The sequence below is a fragment of the Nomascus leucogenys genome, chromosome 6, assembly GCF_006542625.1.
Source record: "Nomascus leucogenys isolate Asia chromosome 6, Asia_NLE_v1, whole genome shotgun sequence".
NCBI classification, from domain to species: Eukaryota; Metazoa; Chordata; class Mammalia; order Primates; family Hylobatidae; genus Nomascus; species Nomascus leucogenys.
This window is the reverse complement of record NC_044386.1, coordinates 118,081,152-118,106,148: the sequence shown is the minus strand read 5'-3', so window position 1 is coordinate 118,106,148 and position 24,997 is coordinate 118,081,152.

The following is a 24,997-nucleotide window of genomic DNA, read 5'->3' as shown; positions in this document are numbered from 1 at the left end:
AGTTCTGAGGATACAGAGTAAACAAGACAGGCAACACCACTCCCTACTCCAGCTTCTATTCTACTGGGAGTCAGGGTAGGAAGAGATGATAACAAGGTAAGTAAGTCAAATCCGGAGTGTGTTACTGACAACGCAAGCTAGGAGAAAAAAGGAAGCAGGAGCGGAGAGGAGTCTGCGCGGTGATGGAGATGGGGAGTTTACCTAAATAGGTGGCCATGAGGGTATCCAGCCTGTCCCAGGTGGACTTTTAGAAGATGGATTGTTTATAAGAGCCCAAAAGTATAGGTTCTTAAAAAAAAAAAAGTAATTTCCGAATGTGTGAGGAGAACACAAATTCCTCCACGACAGCCCCTGTTTTTCCCATGCTGCGCAGCTGAGCTCTGGGTCATGGCTCCCGAGCGCAGGCAACACTCAGGAAGTCCCAGGGCTGACCGGCTGCCCATCTGGACTCTGGCAATTGCAGGGAAGGAGGCGAGAGCTCTGCTGGGTGCTTTGAAGCTGTAGCATCATGTCTTCCTCCCCACGGCGTTCTGCGGGGCCTGTCCCCTTGGTGTTGTGGCGCCTTCCTGGTCCTCGGCTCTGCTCTAGGGCAAGAAAGAGGACACTGTCCCAGGTTCCTGTCCCCTCCAGCCAACAGGAGCAGCCACACGTGGTCATCTGCCCTTGAAGCGCTATGGCGTCCCTGCCGTGGGAGAAGTTACCAAGAAACCCCCAGAGCTCACAGGCTGGAGCCCCACCAGGTTCTGCTCAGTGGGGAGAGGCAGATTGAGTCCGGATTTTCCATTTTAACTGGAATCCTAGGGGTTAAACCTGGCTGTGACTCGTCCATGCTGTTCCACGGGGGGTGTCCCCCTCCCCAGGCCCTGCCCTGCTGTGGCTCCAGGGCCTCTGCTCCCAGCAGGTCTCACCCGGAACAGAGGTGGGGGTGGAGCAAGAGGAACCAAGCCAGGAAGCTGCAGAAATAGCTCTGGGGGTGGGAGGGCGTGGTGCTGCTGAAGGCCGAACACCCACGCAGGGTGCTGTCTCTCCGCCCTCCCAGGCCGAGGGGATTTCTCAAACGCAGGCCTCCTTCCCAGGAGGTAGGCCTGTGTCCAGTGAGGGCCCTGCCCATTCAGGCCTCCGTTTCCTCTCACTGTTCTCAAAAGCTGGGCCCAGCTGAGGTGGGGACAGCAGTGTCCATGGTCCCTTGAGAACCGGACAGGCTGCCCCTGCGCCTGGCACATGTTCACCTGGACCCTCCAGCCAGCATCTGGGCTCCATTTGACCCCACCCCACAGGGCTCAAGCCAGCTCCAGGCATGAGTGTGGCCGAGGCCAGGTCTGTCTTCAGGGTCTCTTCCTCATCTCCACGGCCTTTTCCTGTCCTGGCTCACCCACAGGGGGCCATTTCTGCCCCACACAGGACTCCCTGTGAAACAAGGCTGCACATGCTTCTGGGTGCCCCTCTCTGGGCAGCTGGAGGGCAGAAGGAGCACCTGGCAGATGGGTTCCAGGCCCGGCAGCACGAGCTGCCTGCCAGACAGGACCAGAGGGGATGGCAGTCCACTCGGGTGAGGGGTCCACAGGCAGAGGGCGTGGGGGGCTAGAAGGTCTGGGGGCCTCTGGGGAAAGGGGGCCCCAGAAACCAATGGGAATTATGGGATCTCCTAAAAGAACATGCTGGAGCAAGGCTCAGCTGCGCACTGCTGCCCCAACGGGAGTCACTGCTCACACAGGGGCCTCCCCTTCCCCAGCCACCCTAGCCAGTGACTGGATACGGTGCAGGCACTAGTCCCTAGAACCAGGCCATTCCTGACCCACCGACTGCCCTTTATGCAGGCCTCTCTCTGGGGCTTCTCATCAGCCTAGCAGCACGGCTTTCTCGGGGCTCCCCTGGGTACGCACGTCCTCCTACCCAATCCCCCTTCCCTCTCTCCCTGTCCCAGCGTCAGACCTGCATCCTGGCTCGAGGTCTCTCCCCATCTGCCACAGGCGCTTCCCCCGACGGATCTCTTGCCCCTCTCCTCCTGGCTTGATGTCTGCTCGCTGGAGGACCTGGATGGACATGACAGGGCCCAGACAGGACTTGGGAGGAGCTGTGAGCTCATCATCAGGGCCAGCCTTGAAAGACGGGGTGTGGGTGTGTCCCCCCATCAGGATCCCCTGCTGTGGGTCTCCTTCCTGCTATGGGGGCTGATGGAAGATGCAGGCCAGACACCTGCACGTCTTTACCCTGTGCTGAGCAGCACCCCCTGACAGGGCACCCTCCCCACTACACCCCCATCCCATTCCGAAGGAAGAGACCCTGAGTGTCTGGAATGAAGGCCCCCTTACCCCAGGTCAGACTGATGTTGCTGGGATCTTTGGTTGGGTCTCCACATTACCCCACATGGGCAACAGAGCAGGACGGCCGAGAGCTGGGCAAGGCCCCATGCCTGCTCCTGCTTGTACTCTCTAGATGAGAGACCCTCCAGCCTCTCCCCTAGGGGCCTGACCCCTCCCTGGTATGTCACCTTTTCTTGATCCAGGCCTCTGGAGGGGCGGCAGCCTGTCTCCCAGCACCAGCTGGGGTTCTGGCCCTGGTGATTGCTCACCACACTTCTGGGGGCTGCCACGCGGGGTCATGTTGGTACCAAGTTTCTGTGTGGGGTACAGGGATGACCACTGGAGAAAAGGCCAGCCCTGCCTTCCGCTGCTGCATCAGGCTGGTCCCCGTGCCTCGCTCAGGCGGGCCAGTGACCCTCCTCACCAGCCATGGCCTCTCTTGTGACTCAGGCCCACCGGCAGGCCAGGTCCTGAACCCCACAGGGAGGCTGGCCTATCAGGTCTTCACATGGCTGGGGGCACAGCCAGACACCAGCATCCCTTGTGCTGTCCCCATGGAGACGAGAAGGGAACGACGTGTTCATAAACGCCAGGGCAAGTGGGCACGGGCTTGACACGGAGGAAAAAGTGACTCCAATCAGAAGGGGAGTGGGTCTTGGCAACGCACGTCTGGGTGGCCAGTCCTCAGAGGTGGGCACTGGGCTGAGCGCTCTCTCATCCGACGCCGACCCTGGGTGACCTCCGTTACATTTCTTAACCTCTTTGTCTGCCAATCACCTCATCTGGAAAAATGGGAATGGAGAAGAGTTGTACCTACCCAGGGTGGTTCTGTGGGCATTTAAGGAGCAACTTTGTGTGAGACATGGAGTCCATGTGTGGCCCATGGGGGGCTTCAGGAAATGTTGGTGATGACAGGGATGAGGGAGAAACTGAGAGCAGGCAGTGAGGTGACATATCCAAGGTCACGCCACCAGCAGAGGCAGCCGGTCACGCTGCTGAGAGCCAGCAGGAAATAGATGCGGAGAAAGCAGGGTCGGTTTTCAGCTTCTCTCCACGGAAAGGCCGGCTGAAGTTTCCCTCACCACGCAGAAATCGATAAGCAGGAAGTTTTTAAAAACCACCTCCCCATCGAACCTGCCGCTGCCGGAGCTGAAGGCTGTGCGTTTTGTGGTCCGCCCTGCCCCAGGGCCACTTAGGGCGCGTCCACGCTGGGTGTGCCAGGCATGCACGTGGGCTGCAGACGACCAGGAGGCAGAGCCGAGCCTGTCAAGGTTATGCGTGCACCTCTCAGCTCCCTGCTTAACACTGCGTTCCCGGGAGAGAGATTTCTGCCGGGCTGCTTCACATCCAGAGGAGACCATCAGCTCTCAGCAGAAAATAAGGCAAGTGTGAAAACAGCTTTTTATTTTTTTAAATTTTTATTTTTATTTATGTATTTATTTTTTGAGATGGAGTTTCGCTCTTGTTGCCCAGGCGGGAGTGCAATGGCGCCATCTCGGCTCACCGCAACCTCTATCTCCCAGGTTCAAGCAATTCTCCTGCCTCAGCCTCCCGAGTAGCTGGGATTACAGGCATGTACCACCACACCTGGCTAATTTTGTATCTTTAGTAGAGACGGGATTTCTCCACGCTGAGGCTGGTCTCAAACTCCTGGCCTCAGGTGATCTGCCTGCCTCAGCCTCCCAAAGTGCTGGGATTACAGGTGTGAGCCACTGCACCTGGTGAAAACAGCTTTTTATGCCAATTGGGGCTCCACTTCCAGGGGAGGCCTTTCCTGGAGGCCCCCATTCACTGCAATTCCTCAGCCTGTCATGGAGTCACACCCTCCCTCCTATCAAGAAACATTGCATCTGCAGCGATGCCCCAGAGTGAGTGGCTGGGGGGCTGCGGGAGGAGCAGGGGAGGTGCTGGAATACTTCAGGTCATCAGCAGTGTTGCTGAAAAGCTTGGCCAGGAAACCCAGATCAGCCACTAAGAACCTGAGGGCCAGCACATGGGAAGAAGAAAAATAAGGTGATTTTTCTGGGATTTTTGGGAATATTTGGGCCTCGACCCTGCCAGGATAGGTTAGGTGGTGCAATGGTCACGAGCCCCAAGTCTTTGTGGCTGATAGCAGCAGAAGCTTCTTTCCTGCCCACAGTAAGCATCCACCATGGTTGGCAACAGACTGATCGTGGTCATCTATCCAGGACTCGGTTGACAGGAAGCCACCGTCTTAGACTGTTGGCTTCCATTTCAGAGGCAAGAAGCCCTCTGGACGTTCTCACACCAGCATTCAGAAGCTCTTGCCAGGAAGTGTCACAGGTCACCTGTGCTCCCTGGCTAGGAGTAGTCCGTTGGCCACCCAAATGCTTGGGGGCCGGCCAGGAGGGCAGTCGCACAGGGGCCCACCATGGGTCTGCCCAGTTCTCAGGCACCAGACCACACCCAAGCAGGACCCCTCCTCCCCTGCTTCCCCCTCCTGTCCCCAGCAAAGCCACATGCCGGGCAGATCACATGTCACAAAGCTCAGGGCCAGGCCTGCCCAGATCCTCAGGCTGGGCCACCCATAGAGCTTCCTATGTCAGATGTCCACTTTTTTACATTTAAATTTTACCTCTAAAATTCTAAATTGATAAATTACAGTTGTATGTATTTATGGGTACAAAGTGATGTGATGACTGATGAATACAACGTAGAAAATTAAATCAAGTAATTAACATATCCACCCCCTTATATACTCATCATTTTTGGTGGTAAGGACATTTAAAATTTACTCTCTTGGTGATTTTGAAATGTACAGTACATTATTACTTACTATATTTACCACACTGTGCAATGTATCGCAAAGAAAAGAGAACTTACGGTGCACACCTGTAATCCCAGCCATACAGGAGGACAAGCGCAGCAGGATCCTTTGAGCCCAGGAGATTGAGACCAGCCCAGGCAACACAGCGAGACCCCATTTCCTAAAAAGAAAAACGAAACATATATTCCTCCTGCCTAATTAAGACCCTGTGCCCTTTGACCATCATCTCCTCGCTCCCCTCGCCAGCCCTCCCGCAGCCTCTGGCACCATTCTGCTCTCTGCCTCTTTAAGTTTGATTGTTTTCCATCCCACATACAAGTGAGAACCTGCAGTATTTGTCTTTCTGTGCCTGGCTTATTTCACTCAGCATAATGTCCCCAATTCCATCTATGGTGTCACAAACGACAGAACTTCTTTCTTTTTTACAGCTGAATAGTATAGCTTTGTGTGTATACACCATGCTTTCTTTATCCATTCAACCATTGTTGGTTGATTAGGTTGATTCCGTAACTTACGAATAGTGCTGCAGTGACCATGGGCATGCAGACCACATGTCCACTTTTGATCTTTTGAGCATGGACTCAGACCCCAGTGACTCACACATTTTCTTATTAAAAAAAAGTATACGTATAAATTATATATGTGTACATATATGATGTATACATATGTGACCGTATCTATACACACATGTATATACACACATACAGCAAAGGTCTCCAAAGACTTCAAACTAGATAGATAGATAGATAGATAGATAGATAGATAGATAGACAGACAGACAGACAGATAGATAGATAGATGTGCACACCACTGCACCCGGCCAACTTTTGTGTATTTTTTAGTACAGAGGGAGTTTTCCCATGTTGGCAAAACTCCTAACCTCAGGTGATCTGCCCACCTCGAACTCCTAACCTCAGGTGATCTGCCCACCTCGGCCTCCCAAAGCGCTGGGATTACAGGCATGGACAACCATGCACAGCCTAACTATATATCTATATATACGTATAGATAGATGGACAGATGTTCCTTGCAGCTTTCCTTTGGAGATGGCTTACAGCTCTGGAGAGAACCCGGGGTCCCAGCACCTTTGCCATTCTAACCCATGAGACCTAAGGGTCAGCGAAGGGGCAAAGAGGCCCTGGGAACCATCTTGCATCAGTGTAGTCCCTCATCAGAGGAATAAAGTGGAGCCTCAAGAGGTAAAGGACGCCTGATGTCACCAGCTAGATCAGGGATGTGTTGACTCCCATTCCATCTGGAGGGATCTAGGACCCTGCAAGTGACACTGAGGCTTGGCCCTGCAGCATTCCGAGTCCCGCTGAGATTGCTGCACCTTGTCTCAGCCTGAACTGGACCACCTCTGCTCACACTGCATGCATGTTACTGCCTGTGACTGTAAGCACTCTAGTCGCATTGCCCACCCTCTCACGTACTCATCAGCTTTATTTCTTCCCACTTGCAAGAAAGTAAGAGCCCGAAGAGTAATGCCCAGGTGGTAAGAGAGGTGAAGCATCTGATAGAGCCTTCTTCCCACTTTTATCTAATCCGATCCATTTTCAGTAGCTTTTCTGCATAAGAGAGCCTCTTCACATGGACATCCATGCATCCACCCACGCATCTACCCATGCATCCACCCAGTCCTTCCAAACACATTTTCCTTTCCTTCTAGTTTACTGAGCACCTACTCTATGTCAGGTGCTATATTCACCAGCTTACAGTAGAATGATGACCAAGTGAAGATGTTGGCCCTAAGGAAAGTAAGTGACTGCTCTCTGATTCTTCCAGGGAGCAGATTTTGATTAGAGAAAAGAGTCCAAATAGTACAAGGCAGGAAAGAGGGGAGGGGCACAGAACCGTGAAGTTGAGGCTGCAGAGAGTGGGGAGGTGGTTGCTAAAAGACTCTTTACTTACAATTCACACAGCAAAACTGACCACCTGCCAAACTCCATCCAGGGAGAGGTCTGGGTGCAGAGACCCTCAAATAGCCTGTGCAGACAGGTGTGGGGCAACCCTCAGTGCAAGGTGAGGGCTTGTGGGGTCCTTCCAGAGGCTGCTGAAGGTGATGAGCTGCCGTGAAAGATGGGAACGTCTTTCCTGTAGGCACAAGAGGAGAAAACAGTCCATAGAGGCCTTTGCAGTGCAGAATGGGTTATTATTATTACAAGCCGGATGTGCCCCACTTGTTACTGAATGATCAGGTTGACTCTAAGTTTTAAAATCCAATTTCCAGGCCCTCTTCACCTGCCAGGTGGGCAACAGCAGTTACTGTCAGTGGATACCCTTTCCGTTTGCCTCTTCCCAGGCTACTCCAGACTGAATGCATTCAGGGAGTCACCTCCCAGGTCAAAACCTGCTGTGACACTATCACCCTGCAGCACAGACCACAGTCCCAAGCCTCCCATTCTTGACTCTAACACCAGTCTAGCCTGACCTGGGTGTGGCTTGTGACCACATCTGTGCTCTGTCCACACTGCTTCGACCAGCCTCCCACGCCAATCCCCAGAGCAGCTCCCCGGGATGCTCTCTCCTCATTGCTGCATCTGCTGCCCACCCAGGGCCCTCTGACTTTACCTTCCCGCAGGCCCCTCCCATCTGAGGTGCCCTGGGCGCCGATGGTGTGATTGTGTGTGAACTTTTATGTGCCTGCGTCCATGCTCAAAGCGGTCTTGCCTGAACCACGTTGTCTCTAATAATCAGCATAAAACTCCTCAAAAGAAACACAGAGGCCCCTCAGAACATCACGGAAAAGACAACGGCTCCAAAACGGCTAGATTCTAATCCCACCTCTGCTGCAGGGCGCGGCCCTCGGGCACACCTGTGCTCCGTGCATGTGATGTGACCTCGCAAAAGCATCCATTTCCTCGTCTGGAAAACGGGACAATTCCTGGACTCTGCACACCTGGAAGTGACCATGAGGGTCAAGTGAATGTTTCTCAAACTGCAAATGCTTTTCAGATGCTGGCGCCGTGACCAAAGACCTGGCTCTTACATCTGCTCTGTTTTCATGAGACACAGCCCTGGGTATACAGTAGGTGCTTAATGCAGGTGACCATGAGGAAGGGCTGTGGCCCATGGAGTGGAGGGCAGGCAGGTGGGATTCAGCTGAGGTCCTCAAAGGCTGCACTATGGGAAAGGCTGAGCGGCAGGAAAGGGACAGACAGGCCCTGCTCCTGGGGCCCGGGGCCAGGAGCCAGAGCCCCTCCTTTGGCCACTCTGTAGTGGAAGAACAAGGGGCACATAGGAGGAGTGGCCCAGGTTTTCCACCTGAGGACATTCAGAGGGGACAAGAGGCCCTAGAAGCACTGGCAGAGGCTGAACATGGCACCATAGCCTCTTGCCAGCTGGAGATGTGTCTGCACAGTGTGTCTTGGCACGGAATCCACAGCCAGCTAGCCTGAGGCGGGGATGGGGCCAGGATCCCCGGCTGTACAGACGGAGAGCCAGAGGTGGTTGCAGGTTCCTAACCGACAGTGGAGCTGATGAGTGGCAGGGCTTTCATTTGTTGACGGGAGATGCATGTCTGAGGCCAGAGCCAACTTCTTCCAGGGAGCGGCTGAGAACCCCCGGGGGCGGCTTCCTTCCTCCCCAAAGGACACATGGGACGCAGATGTACAGGAGGCTGTTAAGAGAGGGCCCAAGCGGTGAGCTGTGCAAGGGTCCTCCCGCCCCGGCTCCATCTTGGATATGGGGCTGGAGACAGGAAGTGAGTGTTGGGGTCCTGGGGTTCCCTCATCTGCCTTCAGGAAGCTCTGAAGGGGCTTCCTGTGGGCCTTTCGCAGCATTCATCCCAAACCCCAAAGCCTCCTTCCCCTGGCTCCGTGGCAGGAGCGGTTGCATTCCCCTGTCTGAGAGGGGCCACCTCCTTCCCACCTTGCCCTCTAAGTTGGCTCAGGCTGGGAAGAGTTCAGGCTGAGGTCCAGACCTTCATGCCAGCTTGGTGCTTGGCCAGAGCTGCAAAACTGGAGCTGGGCTGCCAGGGGGAGGGCACTGCTGAGGCCTTCTAGGCCCAGATGGGCCGAGAGAGCCCCCACCCTCCACCCCAGCCTCACCCTCCACCTGAGGCCCCTGTCATGGGTGTGGGTGACTCAGAGGAAGTTCTGGTTTCTGTCAGATTTTGAGGCTGAGGTAACCTGATCCTGAAACAATGATAAGTCTCAGAACGGTCCTTCCCGCTCCCTGAGAGGAGCGTTTCAGGCCTGGCCAATAACACAGCAGAATGGAAAATGACGTTGGGAAGGAAAGGTCAGGCGGCTAGGCCTCCCGTGGAAGGGAGCAGGTGGTTGCTCAGGCCAGAGGGCCAAGTGGCGCGGTCTGTGGGCACCGGCAGCTGGCAGTGACCCTGCAGATCAACCTGGGCCTGGGCTGCGGACACCAAGCAGGGGCGCCTGCCTGGCCTGGCTGCCTCGTGTGGCCCCCACAGCCTTTGTCGGGACACCTCAGGACAGTGGCCTGGCCTCTAGGCCAGCAGGCCAGCTAGGGGTGCTAAAGCCTAATTTGCCTGGAGCCCCGGGCCACTCATGGATACAGGAGGAAGGGGTGGGGTAGAGGTGGCAGAGGGAGAGCAGAGCCTGGCACACAGCATTTGGCACCATAACTGAGGCAGCTGCTTTCCTTACGGAGCTGCCACTGACAGGATCAGCACTTACAGAGCCCCTGCTATATGCCAGGAAGTACATTTATTATTGCTTCCTGTCACATTGGCCCCGCCAGGTATGTACTCCAAACATTAGCCCCATTTCACAGATAAGAAAATTGAGGCTTCCGTGATTAAGCAGAGGCTGTGATGTCCCATCCAGAACCCCAGCCACCCAGCTCTCCTGCAGGACAAGAGATACCTACTAGCCTGCTTCTCAATTATTCTTTTCTTCTCTGCCACCTTGGGAATGTCCCTCCCACCTGCAAGCACAGGTCGGCTATGGCAGGGGAGTCTGTGCCCCAGGGCCCCCTCATCCATGGGGGCGGGAGTCTGTAGAAATGCTCACCTCCGCCCTCTCCAGTGGGGACATTGGAGGCCTGTGTCCCACAGTCTCCCTGAGGGCCCAGTGGGTTGAGCCCATTGCCCACAGTGGAAATCCCTCATTCATGGACCTGTCTCCCTCCCCTGCCTCCCTCTCCACCTCCACCCCTGCCCTGCACTTCCTGGGATCACTTCACGCACCCAAGTCCTCGTTGCGGTCTGCTTGAGGGGGAACCCACATGTAGCCATGCCCCTTCCAGGCAGAGAGAAGAAGCACAGGCCCCTGGCTGAGTGTGCCACAGGGGGTGCAGCAGGAGTGCAAACGCAGAGTTCAACTCGGCATCCAGCTGGAACCCATGTTAACTTGCGTTTGATCAGCTTAAGAGAGAAGAGAAGATGAGTAGAATTGTAGCAGTCAAAATGCTTCAGCTGCAGGTAATAGGAAGTCCAGCTCAAACCGGTTTAAGCGGAGGCCAGGGGCTGCAGGGCGGGCTTCTCCCATGGCACCTGTTCTGGTCCCCTAGTCCCCCTGAGTGGTGCACACTTCCCTCCACAAGGTGTGTTGCTGGGTGGCCACGGCTGTCCTGGGCTCGCATTTGCTCCTGACAGTGTCTGGAGAGCTCCGCCTTTGAGGGCTCTTCCTGCGGCCTCTACCGAGAGAGGACTGGGGGGACCACGACAAAAAATATCTGGGTTCTTAAGACAGCAGAAAGGGTGGTGGAAGCTGGGTGAGTAGCCAAACAGTATCTACTAGAATTTCTTTTTCTCCAGTTTAAGTTTTTCCGTGGTGAGTTCTCCTTAACCTGCTGCTGACTGGCCAATGCTAGCAGACGGACACAGGGAACAAACAAGTGGCATATTAATCTTCATGGAAAAGCCTAGAAATGGGCAGTCCTTTCACAGCAGTTCTGTGTCTACAGTGAACACATGGGCTGTGTTTAACTGTGTAAACACAATAAAGTTGTGTTATGGAAGTGAACTTGTTCGTGACTGGCAGATGGATTTAAATGTAAGAGTGGTCCACGGCCCCCTCCATGGAGCTGATGCTGCCCCAGCATCCTTCCTATGGCCCTTCAGCCTCTGGCCATTGGCCTTCCTGTGTCCATGCATGGCTGAGCTGGAGGCCCACACAGGAGCAGCCATTCCAGGCAGGTCTGGGCAGGAGTCCCTGGCGTGCAGCCCTGGAGGGACTGGGGCTGTGAAAGCTCAGGGTCTTGTCTCCCTCACTGAAAATACAGGACACAACGGAACAGAATAGAGAGCCCAGAAATAAGGCTGAACACCTACAACCGTCTGATCTTCAACAAAGCTGACAAAAACAAGCAATGGGAAAGGACCTCCTATTCAATAAATGGTGCTGGGATAGCTGGCTAGCCATATGCAGAAGATTGAAACTGGACCCCTACCTTACACCATATACAAAAATCAACTCAAGACGAAGTAAAGACTTAAAGGGAAAATCTAAAACTATAAACAGTCTGGAAGACACCTTAGTAAATACCATTCTGGACATAGAACTTGGAAAAATTTCATGATAAAGATGCCAAAAGCAATTGCAACAAAAACAAAAATTGACAAATGGAATCTAATTAAAGTGCTTCTGCATAGCAAATCAACAGAATAAACAGAAAACCTAAGAATAGGAGAAGATATTTGCAAACTATGCATCTGACAAAGATCTAATATCCAGCATCTATAAAGAACTTAAACAAATGTACAAGCAAAAAACAACTCCATTCAGAAGTGGGCAAAAGACATAAACAGACACTTCTCAAAATAAGACATACATGTGGCCAAAAAGCATATGAAAAAATGCTGAATATCACTAATCATTAGAGAAATGCAAATCAAAACCACAATGAGATACCACTGCACACCAATCAGAATGGCTATTATTATTATTTTTTTTTTTAAACTGAGTTTCACTCTTTTGCCTGGGCTGGAGTGCAGTGGCACAATCTCCACTCACTGCAACCTCTGCCTTCCAGTTTCAAGGGATTCTCCTGCCTCAGCCTCCCAAGTAGCTGGGATTACAGGCGCCCACCACCATGCTTGGCTAATTTTTGTATTTTTAGTAGAGACGGGGTTTCACCATGTTGGCCAGGCTGCTCTTGAACTCCTGGCCTCATGATCCACCTGCCTCAGCCTCCCAAAGTGCTGGGATTACAGGTGTAAGCCACTGCGCCCAGCCTGCAGAATGACTATTATTTAAAAGACAAAAGATAACAAACCCTGGTGAGGTTGTGGAGAATAGGAAACACTTATACACTGTTCATGGGAGTATAAATTATTTCAGCCATTGTGGAAAGCAGTGTGGTGATTCCTCAAAGAACTTAGAACTACCATTCAACTCAGCAATCCCATTTCTGGGTATATGCCACAAAGAATATAAATTGTTCTATCATAAAGACACATGCACACATACGTTAATTGCAGCACTATTCACAATAGCAAAGATATGGAACCAACCTAAATACCCATCAACAGTAGACTGGATAAAGAAAATGCGGTACATATACACCAGGGAATAATATGCAGCCATAAAAAAGAATGAGATCATGTCCTTTGTGGGAATGTGGATGGAACTGGTGCCCATTATCCTTAGCAGAGTAATGCAGGAGACCCAAATACCACATGTATGTTCTCACTTATAAATGGGAGCTAAATTATAACACATGGACACACCAAGAGGGGAACAACACACACTGGGGCCTCCTTGAGAGTGGAGAGTGGGAGGAGAGAAAGGAGCAGAAAAACTACCTATCTGAACTGTGCTTATCACCTGGGTGACAAAGCAATCTTTACAGCAACCCCCCGTGACACACAGTTTATCTATATAACAAATCTACACATGTACCCTTGAACCTAAAATAAAAGTTCCAAAAAAAAAGAAAATGGAAAACACAGGACACCGTCCCTCTCCCTCCCCCAATCAACCCAAGCTGAGATTTTTCAAGGCCTCTACACCTCTTTTAAATAATTCCCAGATGATTGAATTCCCAGATTGAAGCAAATGCTCCCAAACAGGGGGGCAACTCCGCCCTGGGGTCGTAAGTCCCCACCTTCCCCAAGAAACAAGACTGGCCTCCTCCTCCTTGCAGGGCAGTGTGGAGCAGTGGAGGAGCAAGAGCAGTGAGCTCCACTCACAGCTGTGTGGCCTTGAGCAATGGCATCCGCTATTGCTGAGGCTTGAGTAGGTAAACAAAGCTGCCAGGAAGCTCAAACTGGGTGGAGCCCACCGCAGCTCAAGGAGGCCTGCCTGCCTCTGTAGACTCCACCTCTGGGGGCAGGGCATAGCTGAACAAAAGGCAGCAGAAACTTCTGCAGACTTAAACATCCCTGTCTGACAGCTTTGAAGAGAGTAGTGGTTCTCCCAGCAATCCCCAATTCAACAAGAAGAGCTAACTATCCTAAATATATATGCACCCAATACAGGAGCACCCAGATTCATAAAGCAAGCCCTTAGAGACCTACAAAGAGACTTAGACTCCCACACAATAATAACATTTAACACCCCACTGTCAACATTAGATAGATCAACAAGACAGAAAGTTAACAAGGATATTGAACTCAGCTCTGCACCAAGTGGACCTAATAGACATCTACAGAACTCTCCACCCCAAATCAACTGAATATACATTCTTCTCAGCACCACGTCATACTTATTCCTAAATTGACCACATAGTTGGAAGTAAAGCACTCCTCAGCAAATGTAAAATAACAGAAATTATAACAAACTGTCTCTCAGATCACAGTGCAATCAAACTAGAACTCAGGATTAAGAAACTCACTTAAAACCGCTCAACTACATGGAAACTGAAAAACCTGCTCCTGAATGACTACTGGGTATATAACGAAATGAAGGCAGAAATAAAGATGTTCTTTGAAACCAAGGAGAACAAAGATACAACATACCAGAATCTCTAGGACACATTCAAAGCAGTGTGTAGAGGGAAATGTACAGCATTAAATGCCCACAAAAGAAAGCAGGAAAGATCTAAAACTGACACCCTAACATCACAATTAAAAGAACCAGAAAAGCAAGAGCAGACACATTCAAAAGCTAGCAGAAGGCAAGAAATAACTAAGATCAGAGCAGAACTGAAGGAGATAGAGACACAAAAAACCCTTCAAAAAATCAATCAATCCAGGAGCTGGTTTTATGAAACGATCAACAAAATTGATAGACTGCTAGCAAGACTAATAAAGAAGAAAAGAGAGAAGAATCAAATGGATGCAATAAAAAACGATAAAGGGGATACCACCACCCATCCACAGAAATACAAACTACCATCAGAGAATACTATAAACACCTCTACGCAAATAAACTAGAAAATCTGGAAGAAATGGATAAATTCCTGGACACATACACCCTCCCAAGACTAAACCAGGAAGAAGTTGAAACCCTGAATAGACCAATAACGGGCCCTGAAATTGAGGCAATAATTAATAGCTTACCAACCAAAAAAAGCCCAGGACCAGACGAATTCACAGCTGAATTCTACCAGAGGTACAAGGAGGAGCTGGTACCATTCCTTTTGAAACTATTCCAATCAATAGAAAAAGGGAATCCTCCCTAACTCATTTTGTGAGGCCAGCATCATCCTGATACCAAAGCCTGGCAGAGACACAACAAAAAAAGAGAATTTTATACCAATATCCCTGATGAACATCGGCACAAAAATCCTCAATAAAATACTGGCAAACCGAATCCAGCGGCACATCAAAAAGCTTACACATCAGAAAGCTTATCCACCACGATCAAGTTGGCTTCATCCCTGGGATGCAAGGCTGGTTAAACATATGCAAATCAATAAACATAATCCATCATATAAACAGAACCAATGACAAAAACCACGATTATCTCAATAGATGCAGAGAAGGCCTTCAACAAAATTCAACAGCCCTTCATGCTAAAAACTCTCAATAAACTAGGTATTGATGGGACATATCTCAAAATAATAAGAGCTATTTATGACAAACCCACAGCCAATATCATACTGAATAGGCAAAAACTGGAAGCATTCCCTTTGAAAACTGGCACAAGACAGGTATGCCCTCTGTCACCACTCTTATTCAACATAGTGTTGGAGGTTCTGGCCAGGGCAATTAGGCAGGAGAAAGAAATAAAGGGCATTGAATTAGGAAAGAGGAAGTCAAATTGTCCCTGTTTGCAGATGACATGATTGTATATTTAGAAAATCCCATCGTCTCAGCCCAAAATCTCCTTAGGCTGTTAAGCAACTTCAGCAAAGTCTCAGGATACAAAATCAATGTGCAAAAATCACAAGCATTCCTATACACCAATAACAGAGCCAAATCATGAGTGAACTCCCATTCACAATTGCTTCAAAGAGAATAAAACACCTAGGAATCCAACTTACAAGGGATGTGAAGGATCTCTTCAAGGAGAACTAGAAACCATGGCTCAACGAAATAAAACAGGACACAAACAAATGGAAGAACACTCCACGCTCATGGATAGGAAGAATCAATATTGTGAAAATGACCATACTGCCCAAGGTAATTTACAGATTCAATGCCATCCCCATCAAGCTACCAATGACTTTCTTCACAGAATTGGAAAAAACTACTTTAAAGTTCATATGGAACCAAAAAAGAGCCTGCATTGCCAAGTCAATCCTAAGCCAAAAGAACAAAGCTGGAGGCATCATGCTACCTGACTTCAAACTATACTACAAGGCTACAGTAACCAAAACAGTATGGTACTGGTACCAAAACAGAGCTATAGACCAATGGAACAGAATAGAGCCCTCAGAAATAATACCACACATCTACAACCATCTGATCTTTGACAAACCTGACAAAAACAAGCAATGGGGAAAGGATTCCCTATTTAATAAATGGTGCTGGGAAAACTGGCTAGCCATATGTAGAAAGCTGCAACTGGATCCCTTCCTTACATCTTATACAAAAATTAATTCAAGATGGATTAAAGACTCAAATGTTAGACCTAAAACCATAAAAACCCTAGAAGAAAACCTAGGCAATACCATTCAGGACATAGGCATGGGCAAGGACTTCATGACTAAAACACCAAAAGCAATGGCAACAAAAGCCAAAATTGAGAAATGGGATCTAATTAAACTAAAGAGCTTCTGCACAGCAAAAGAAACTACCATCGGAGTGAACAAGCAACCTACAGAGTGGGAGAAAAGTTTTACAATCTACCCATCTGACAAAGGGCTAATATTCAGAATCTACAAAGAACTTAAACAAATTTACAAGAAAAAATCAAACAGCCCCATCAAAAAGTGGGCAAAGGACACTTCTCAAAAGAAGAAGACATTTATGCAGCCAATAGACACATGAAAAAATGCTCATCATCACTGGCCATCAGAGAAATGCAAATCAAAACCACAGTGAGATACCATCTCACACCAGTTAGAATGGCCATCATTAAAAAGTCAGGAAACAACAGGTGCTGGAGACGATGTGGAGAAATAGGAGCACTTTTACACTATTGGTGGGACTGTAAACTAGCTCAACCATTGTGGAAGACAATGTGGCAATTCCTCAAGGATCTAGAACTAGAAATACCATTTGACCCAGCCATCCCATTACTGGGTATATACCCAAAAGATTATAAATCACGCTGCTATAAAGACACATGCACATGTATGTTTATTGTGGCACTATTCACAATAGCAAAGACTTGGAACCAACCCAAATGTCCATCAATGATAGATTGGATTAAGAAAATGTGGCACATATACACCATGGAATACTATGCAGCCATAAAAAAGGATGAGTTCATGTCCTTTGTAGGGACATGGATGAAACTGGAAATCATCATTCTGAGCAAACTATCGCAAGGACAGAAAACCAAACACCACATGTTCTCACTCATAGGTGGGAATTGAACAATGAGAACACTTGGACACAGAGTGGGGAACATCACACACCGGGGCCTGTCATGGGGTGGGGGGAGGGATAGCACTAGGAGATATATCTAATGTAAGTAATGAGTTAATGGGTGCAGCACACCAACATGGCACATGTATACATATGTAACAAACCTGCACATTGTGCACATGTACCCTAGAACTTAGGGTATAATAATAAAAAAGATTATATAATCAATGCCCAGGACTCAACAGTAATAGCTCAAAACATAACTGACCTAGATTCTTTCAAATAGTAAGATCAGATTAATAATATTATAGCTGGATTTTATATTTTTCTCTTAAAATTCTTTGCCTGCTCAATTAAAGAAAGAATACATACCCAAAGAAAGCAAGATACGACTGTTTTTTATATACAATTTTAAATCCCTATCATTTATTTAAAATGTAGACATAGCTTTGATCTACTGAATTAAACTGCCTACCATCAAAGAGGGTGTAATTCTTCAGCCAATAAATCAAGGCCCACCCCAGAGATGGTGAGAGGGGGACTGTCTCGCCTGCCTCTCAGGGCTGGGCAGGGGTGGGGGATGCAATTGGAGTGTACATGGGACCTCATGCATAGAGCATGTCTCCAGTTGCAGAGACCCCTGCCTGAAGGATCACTCAGGGTCCAGTTAGAAGTAGAAACCACCCCAGCTGTTTGAACATAGAGACTGTACCATCAAGAATTGCTAACCCTTGTGCATTGCAAAGGCAAAAAGTGAAAACTGAGCTAGCACAATAGAGCAGCAACTGCCAGGGGAGGGCTGGAAGCAAAGAGGCCAGGACAGAATGATTAGACTCCCAGGACTGAAGGACCCCTGGAAGCAGTACCCAGGTTCGCGAGGAATGGACACAGGCTGGCTGCAGCTGGTCTGCCCCAGTGAGGGGAAGGAACAGAGAAGCGGGCTCTGCAGCATCCTTCTGCATTTCATCCTGAATGGGCTTGGCATCCTCTAGCTCCATGGCCTTTGCTGTGCCTCGTCCCCTCTGCAATCCCGTAGGGCAAGCAGCCTCTCCCATGGCCCTCGTGATTCCTGTCACCTAGGGACTGGCTTCTACTAAGTAGAATCCAGCAAAGGTAATGGGCTATCCCTTCCAAGATTATTTGGCTACAAAATGTCTGTGCCCCCACCTTGCCCACCTTCTCTTGTTCTCTCCCCTTCAGAGCCCTTGCTCTGGGAAAAGCCAGCTGCCTTGTACTGAGCAGCCCTGTGATCCAGGTCTGCCACCAGCAGCTGGAGAAGGCCTGGAGCCCCAGCAAGGGACACCAGAGAGAGCCTGGAAGCAGATTCTCCAGCCCCAGTGGAGCCTTCAGAGCTTCCTGCCATGACTGGGGCCTTGTTAGGAAACCTCAGAATTTCCAGGATCCTCTTCTGACCTCCATTCCAGACCTGCTTTCTCTGACATGGCAGCCCTCACACCCACCCTGTTAGAGGGTGAAGGCAATTGACGCATACAGGCGCTCCTCGTTACGTGGGGGTTGCATCCGGGTAAACCCAATCCAAGTTGAGAATATCCTAAGCTGAAAATGCATTTGACACACCTAAGCTACCGAACATCCTAGCTTAGCCTAGTGGACCTTAAACATGCTCAGAACACTCAGGTTAGCCTACAATTGGGCAAAATCATCCCACACAAAGCCTATTTTATCATAAAATGTTGAATACCTCACACAATGTATTGAATAATGTACATTCATCAAAATTGCCAAGATTTCAAACCATCATAAAGTCAAAAAATCATAAATTGAGCCACCAAGAGCCAGGGACCATCTGTAATTCCTCAGGTGGACAAAGATTATAAGACTATGGATTTGCTATAGCTGGTTGCAGAGAAGGATGCTCCACCCCAAGTAGGTGACAGTGCAGGCGCGGCAGGCCCAGGCTGTCCCCGGCTTCTGTGGTGTCCTCCACGGGGCACTGGCAACCTGTGTCACCCTTGCTGTGGCTCCGTCCTGCAGCCTAGGCTTGCCCACACTGTGATCTCCTGAGGTCTGCAGCTCCCGTTCAGCCCTCTCCTGGGCAGTGGGCGTGCAGCCCTCAAAGGCTGGGACCCTTCACCCTCACAGTGGTGTTTCCTGGCAAGCCAACCAGCCAGATTCTCAGCGGATCCCTGGGGCCTCCCCTGGAAGCAGTGGAGATCCTTCAGGCTGCTTCTCACTCTGCAGGGACTGAATGAGAAGCACCCCTGGTTTCAGGGAAGCTGCTACCCACCAAGGTGGAGCCTGGGCTGCAGGGAGTTGTTAGGGTGTCCTCTGGGGGTCAGCCCTGATGGAAGGGGACAGAATGGGACAGGCAGGATGGCCCGAGGGAGAAGCTGGTCTCAGGAGCCCCGGAGCTGGGGTGGCCCTGCAGGCTGCACCAAGCTGCGGTGAGGGGACCAAGGTTTACGCCCCCAAGCTGATCCGTCCCTGGCTGGGGGCTGCCTTGGTTGAGGAGGCTGCTCTTTTTTGCCAAGGCAGTTCCCCAGAGGGCTGACAGCTCTGTGACCTTGAAGTCCTAGGCTTTCCAGCTTCTCCTTCCCTGGGGCCATGAGCTCATGACTCAGCCCTGGAGGTGGAGGCTGCAAGGAAACCTGGAGGAGGTGGGAATGAGGAGACTGCACATGGCCCGCGGACTCCCACAGCCAGCCTGTGCCTGTGGGAGATGAGTTCAAGCAGCAGGGCCGGGAACTGACTCACCCTGCGGTGCCCACCGATGAGTGGTGCCCATCGTCCCCACTCAGGGAAGCTGCCATAGCATCTCATACCTTTGCCTCCTAATTTCCTAACACCTCCTGAGCTTCAGGAATGGCTGCCTATGAGGCTCAGCCCCACATGGTGCCTGGAGACCCTCATTTTAAGGCCCACTCTCTTGTTCCAGGTCCACACTGGCTACCACTAGGTCCTTTCCGACAAGAGCCAACAGCTCCTGGTACTGACAGGAGCCCTCCTGCTGCCCCATCAGTGACCACTGCCACAATAATGCTGTGGGACAGATTGCCCTGAAACTCAGTGACTTGAAGCAATGAGCAATTATTTAGCCCACGAATCTGCAGCCAGTGATGCAGGCTGGACTCGCCCGGGCCATTCTCCTGGCTGCTGGCTGGTCTAGGGTGGCCTCGGCTGGGGCAGCTGGTGACACCAGTCCTGTTCCAAGTGTCCTGTCCACCGGCAGGCCAGTCGAGGCACGTTCTCACACAGTGGCAGAGCCGAGCGAGCAAGCCCCATTTGCCAGCACTTTTCAGACCTCTGCTTGTATCCCGCTTGCTGACATCGCTTGGCCAAAGCAAGTTACGTGACTGACGCTGGGTCAGAAAAACAGAAGGCCCTGCAAGGGGACCTGTGATGGACGTGGATTCAGGGAGGGTGCGGTTGACAGCCCCCAGCCCTATATGCTGCCTGACAGGAAAAGGAAGGCCAAAAAAGCAACCCCAAAGTCACAGTCCCAAAGCTAGTTCTGATATGAGGACAGATGCTCAGATCCCTGGAGACTGTTCTGGGCTGGACTAATGTGGCCACAACCACTCTGGGAGAGCAGAGACTTCATTTGATTCACATCTATAACAACCCCTGCACAGACAGTGGGCAAAAAAATAATTACTCAATGAATGAAATCTAAAATGTGAACCAGGGGGTGTTTCTGACAATGTTTGTATGTCTTATAGGGTTGTAGAAGGACATAACCATGTTTTCAGTGTTTCTATGCAATGAACTTCATTTTATTTCATTTGTGTTTTTGTCTTAAACTCTACTACTGCAAACAATTTTATATAATTACCACTAGCTGTATCACCCCCCACCCATCCCCCCTGCCAAAAAAAGTGGGCATGGCCGGGTGTGGTGGCTCACACCTGTAATCCCAGCACTTTGGGAGGCCAAGGTAAGTGGATCACCTGAGGTCAGGAGTTTGAGACCAGCCCAGCCAAACATGGTGAAACCCCGTCTCTACTAAAAAAAATACAAAAATTAGCTGGGCATGATGGTTGGCACCTGTAATCCCAGGTACTTGGGAGGCTGAGGCAGGAGAATTGCTTGAACCCGGGAGGCAGAGGTTGCAGTGAGCCAAGATCACGCCATCGAACTCCAACCTGGGCAACAAGAGTGAGACTCTATCTCAAAAAAAAAAAAAAAAAAAAGGCTGGGCGCGGTGGCTCACGCCTGTAATCCCAGCACTTTGGGAGGCAGAGGCTGGCAGATCACGAGGTCAGGAGATCGAGACCATCCTGGCTAATACGGTGAAACCCTGTCTCTACTAAAAATACAAAAAAAAACTAGCCTGGTGTGGTGGGGGGCACCTGTAGTCCCAGCTACTCAGAAGGCTGAGGCAGGAGAATGGTGTGAACCCGGGAGGCGGAGCTTGCAGTGAGCCGAGATCGTGCCACTGCACTCCAGCCTGGGTGACAGAGCAGGACTTCTCCTCAAAAAACAAAACAAACCAACCAAACAAACAAACAACAACAAAAAAAGTGCCAATGATTGCATCACCACGTGGCCTCTGGAGTCCAGAGCAAGAAAAATGCCAAGGGTACTCGTTAGCCCTGAGTGGAAGTGACTTATTGGGAACTTGGCATGGGCTGGCTGAGGCCCTGCTCTGAGCTGGCATAGTGCTGAAGCCTGTCCCCAATCACAGCCACATGGACTGGCCTGGACCCCATGACCAGGGAGGGGAGAGGGGCACAGGGAGGCCAGCAGGAGAGGGACCAGCAGCCTTCCCCGGGGTTCTTCCCCAAGCTGGACTCCTGGTGGATGCCAGGCAGTGCAGTTGGGGGAACACACCAGACGATGTCCGCCATGCAGTCCCCTCCAGTGCCAAGTCCCTGTGACCTCTCTCAGCCTGAGGTCCTGCCTGCCTTCAGCAGCCTGATGCATCCCTGCCATGCCCTGCTGTGCCTCTGTGGCTCTCCTCGTGTTAGCACCCTTCCCCTCACCTTCTTGGTGCTGGAGCGAAATGAGGCTCCAGGCAAAGGCGTCTCATAAAGAGACTCATTCAGAACATGAAACCAAGGCAAGCACTCAGGGCAGGGAAGCCCTCCGTGATTAGCAATGGCGTATAGGATTTGTATACATGTGCTGGGCATGACCACACCCTGGAAGGAAGATTCATTGCTTTTGTTTCTATGGATTCATGTACTTTCAGCTCTAGGCCTCATTATGCTGGGCTGGAGGGAGCTTGACCTCAGCCATCGTTAGGCTTCTTGTCTGGGAAGAGCAGAGGTCACAGGCTTTCTCTATGAGGCCAAGGTGCTGGAGGCCCTGCTCACTCGTCTGTCCTGGGTGTGGTGAGACACTAGACCCCAGACTGCCCTGCCCTTGAGATCCACCCAGTGTGTGGGTGTGGGAATCTTGATATGTTTAAGAGTTCTAGAATCCGTCTACTTCCCAGTGCTGCTGGAGAGCACTAAGAGCTTCAGACTCCATTCCCCAGGAAAAAAAGAAAAAAAATTATAAGAAAAAAAAGAGCTGGGCGTAGTGGCTCACACCTGTTATCTCAACACTTTGGGAGGCCGAGGCGGGTGGATCACAAGGTCAAGAGATCAATACCATCCTGGCCAATATAGTGAAACCCCGTCTTTACTAAAAATATAAAAATTAGCTGGGCGTGGTGGTGAGCGCCTATAGTCCCAGCTACTTGGGAGGCTGAGGCAGAAGAATCGCTTGAATCCGGGAAGCAGAGGTTGCAGTGAGCTGAGATCACACCACTGCACTCTAGCCTGGCGACAGAGTGAGACTCTGTCTCAAAAAAGAAAAAGAAAAAAAAGAAAGCCAGAAACTAACTTAACTGACTCTCTGTTCCTACTAAGAATGAAAATAATAATACTAATAATAATCACTAATGAGAATACTACTACTAATGATTGCCAATGAGAATTATACTACTACTACTAACTGCTGTTAGATTGTGTGCTTACTCTTTGTCTAGCGTTGTCCTAAGTTTCTTATGAATAATTAGCTCATCTGATCCTCAGAGCAACCCTAGGAGGGCGATACTACTCCCATTTTACAGATGAGGAAACTGAAGCACAGAGGCCTTCAGTAATTTGCCCAAGGTCAGAAAACAAACAAGCAGCAGAGCTGGGTACCCCAGCGCTCTGAACCTGTGAGCCCTCCTGCCTCTCTAAGGAGAAGCACAGCCATTGGGATTGTGGAGCGGTGAATCCAGGCTCTCTCTTTGTAATGAGGGAGCTGATCTCACCAGAGAGTGGCGTCCTGGCCTTGGAGGTATGCCTGTGGTTTTGCCGTCTTCTTCTCTGGTCTCAAAGCCCATTGCCTGTACTCCTTCCACTTAGGGTCTTTGGGGGGTCACTTGGAAAGGGATCCAGGACAGGCAGAGCCAAGGCTGCAGGTGCCTTTGACACGCCTGTTAATCCAGACAACTCACTCGGTGACATCAATGTGCAATATTGATCCTCGAGTCACACTGGACTAGTCTTACAGTAGGTGTGTTTGCCAGAAAGGGAGTTTGCAGGGAGGTTTCCTTGAAGAGACCCTCAGCCCTTGCTCACCTAAGCTCAAAGAAAACCACCTACACTAAGATGCCAAACCACAGGGAAGTTTGTTCTCACATAAATTCCATGCCGAGGCTCAGGGTGGGCTTCGGGACTGGCTTCATCCAGGAGCAGCAGCCCCATTTCTCCGTGATTCTCTGTCTCCCTGAATTAACTGTGTCAGCTTCATCCTCAGTCTTGCTCCCTTCATGGCGGCAAAATGGTGGCAGCTGTCCCAGGCCCCAAACCCGCCCAGATGTCCAGAGACAGTGGAGGTGTTTCTTTCCTTGGCTCACTCTTAAGAGCAAGGAACCATTTTCACATCTCGCTGTCTCAAACTAGGTCACACGCCCACCTCCAAGCCACTGGAGCTGCAACTCTGGGGCCCAGGGTAATGCCTGTGCTGATTGGCTCAAGCCTGGATCCCTCCACCAATCACAGTGCCCAAGACGGTGGGATGCTGCTTGGCCAGTCAGGCTCAGCCCTGGGCCAGGGATGCTTGGGGCAGGCCTAGGGGAGAGGGGAGGGAGCTGGTGGACAACAGCAGAGGAACCCGAGCTCTGAAAGGAGAGGACATTAGTCAAACACCAGAAAATCAAACTCTGCAGCTCAGAGTGGGCCTTTGCCTTAGGGCTGGGCAGCTAGGCTGGCTGGTGGCTATGTCCCAACATGGATCCTTCCACTAGGATGCATCCTGGCTGGCCTGCACTTGGCACCTTACCTGATGCAGAGTGGTGACAGCTAGAGATGGAACCCCTCTGTTGTGGGCCACCTCCCCAAGGTTGACCAGATCTTCACAGACCCTTGGGAACTCGTAGCTTTGGTGCCCTGTTTATTTTATTTTATTTTTTTAATTTAATTTTTTTTTTTTTTGAGACAGAGTCTCATTCTGTCACCCATCCTGGAGTGCAGTGGTACGATCTCAGCTCACTGCAACCTCCGTCTCCCAGGTTCAAGCAATTCTCTTGCCTCAGCCTCCCAAATAGCTAGGATTACAAGTGTGTGCCCCCACACCAGGCTAATTTTCATATTTTCTTTCTAGTAGAGATGGGGTTTCACCATATTGGCCAGGCTGGTCTTGAACTCCTGGCCTCAAGTGATCTACCCGCCTCAGCCTCCCAAAGTGCTGGAATTATAGGTGTGAGCAGGGACAGCACCAGGCCACCCTGTCAATTTGATATTTATGAAGCCATCTGAGGGTAGGTTTGACTCACATCTCAGACAATCAGCCCCAAGTGAAGAAAGGGATGTGTTATGGGCAGTGGAGGCTGACATCCAGCCCACCTCTGTTCCTGATGGGCACAGCAGCCTCTCACACAGCACCAGGCAGGCACTGAGGTCCCCTGCCCATAATCGACAGCTTGCTGAGGGGGGCATTTACAATAGAGCTGTTGTAGAAGGGCTCCCATTAAGTGGGGCCCTGCTCACCAGGTGGCTGCTGGGGTGGAATCCAGGCTGCCCATCAGGCCCATGTTCTGGGTGATGCTTTTTTTTTTTTTTTGAGACAGAATCTCACTCTTGTCATCCAGGCTGGGGTGCAGTGGTGCGATTTCAGCTCACTGCAACCTCCGCC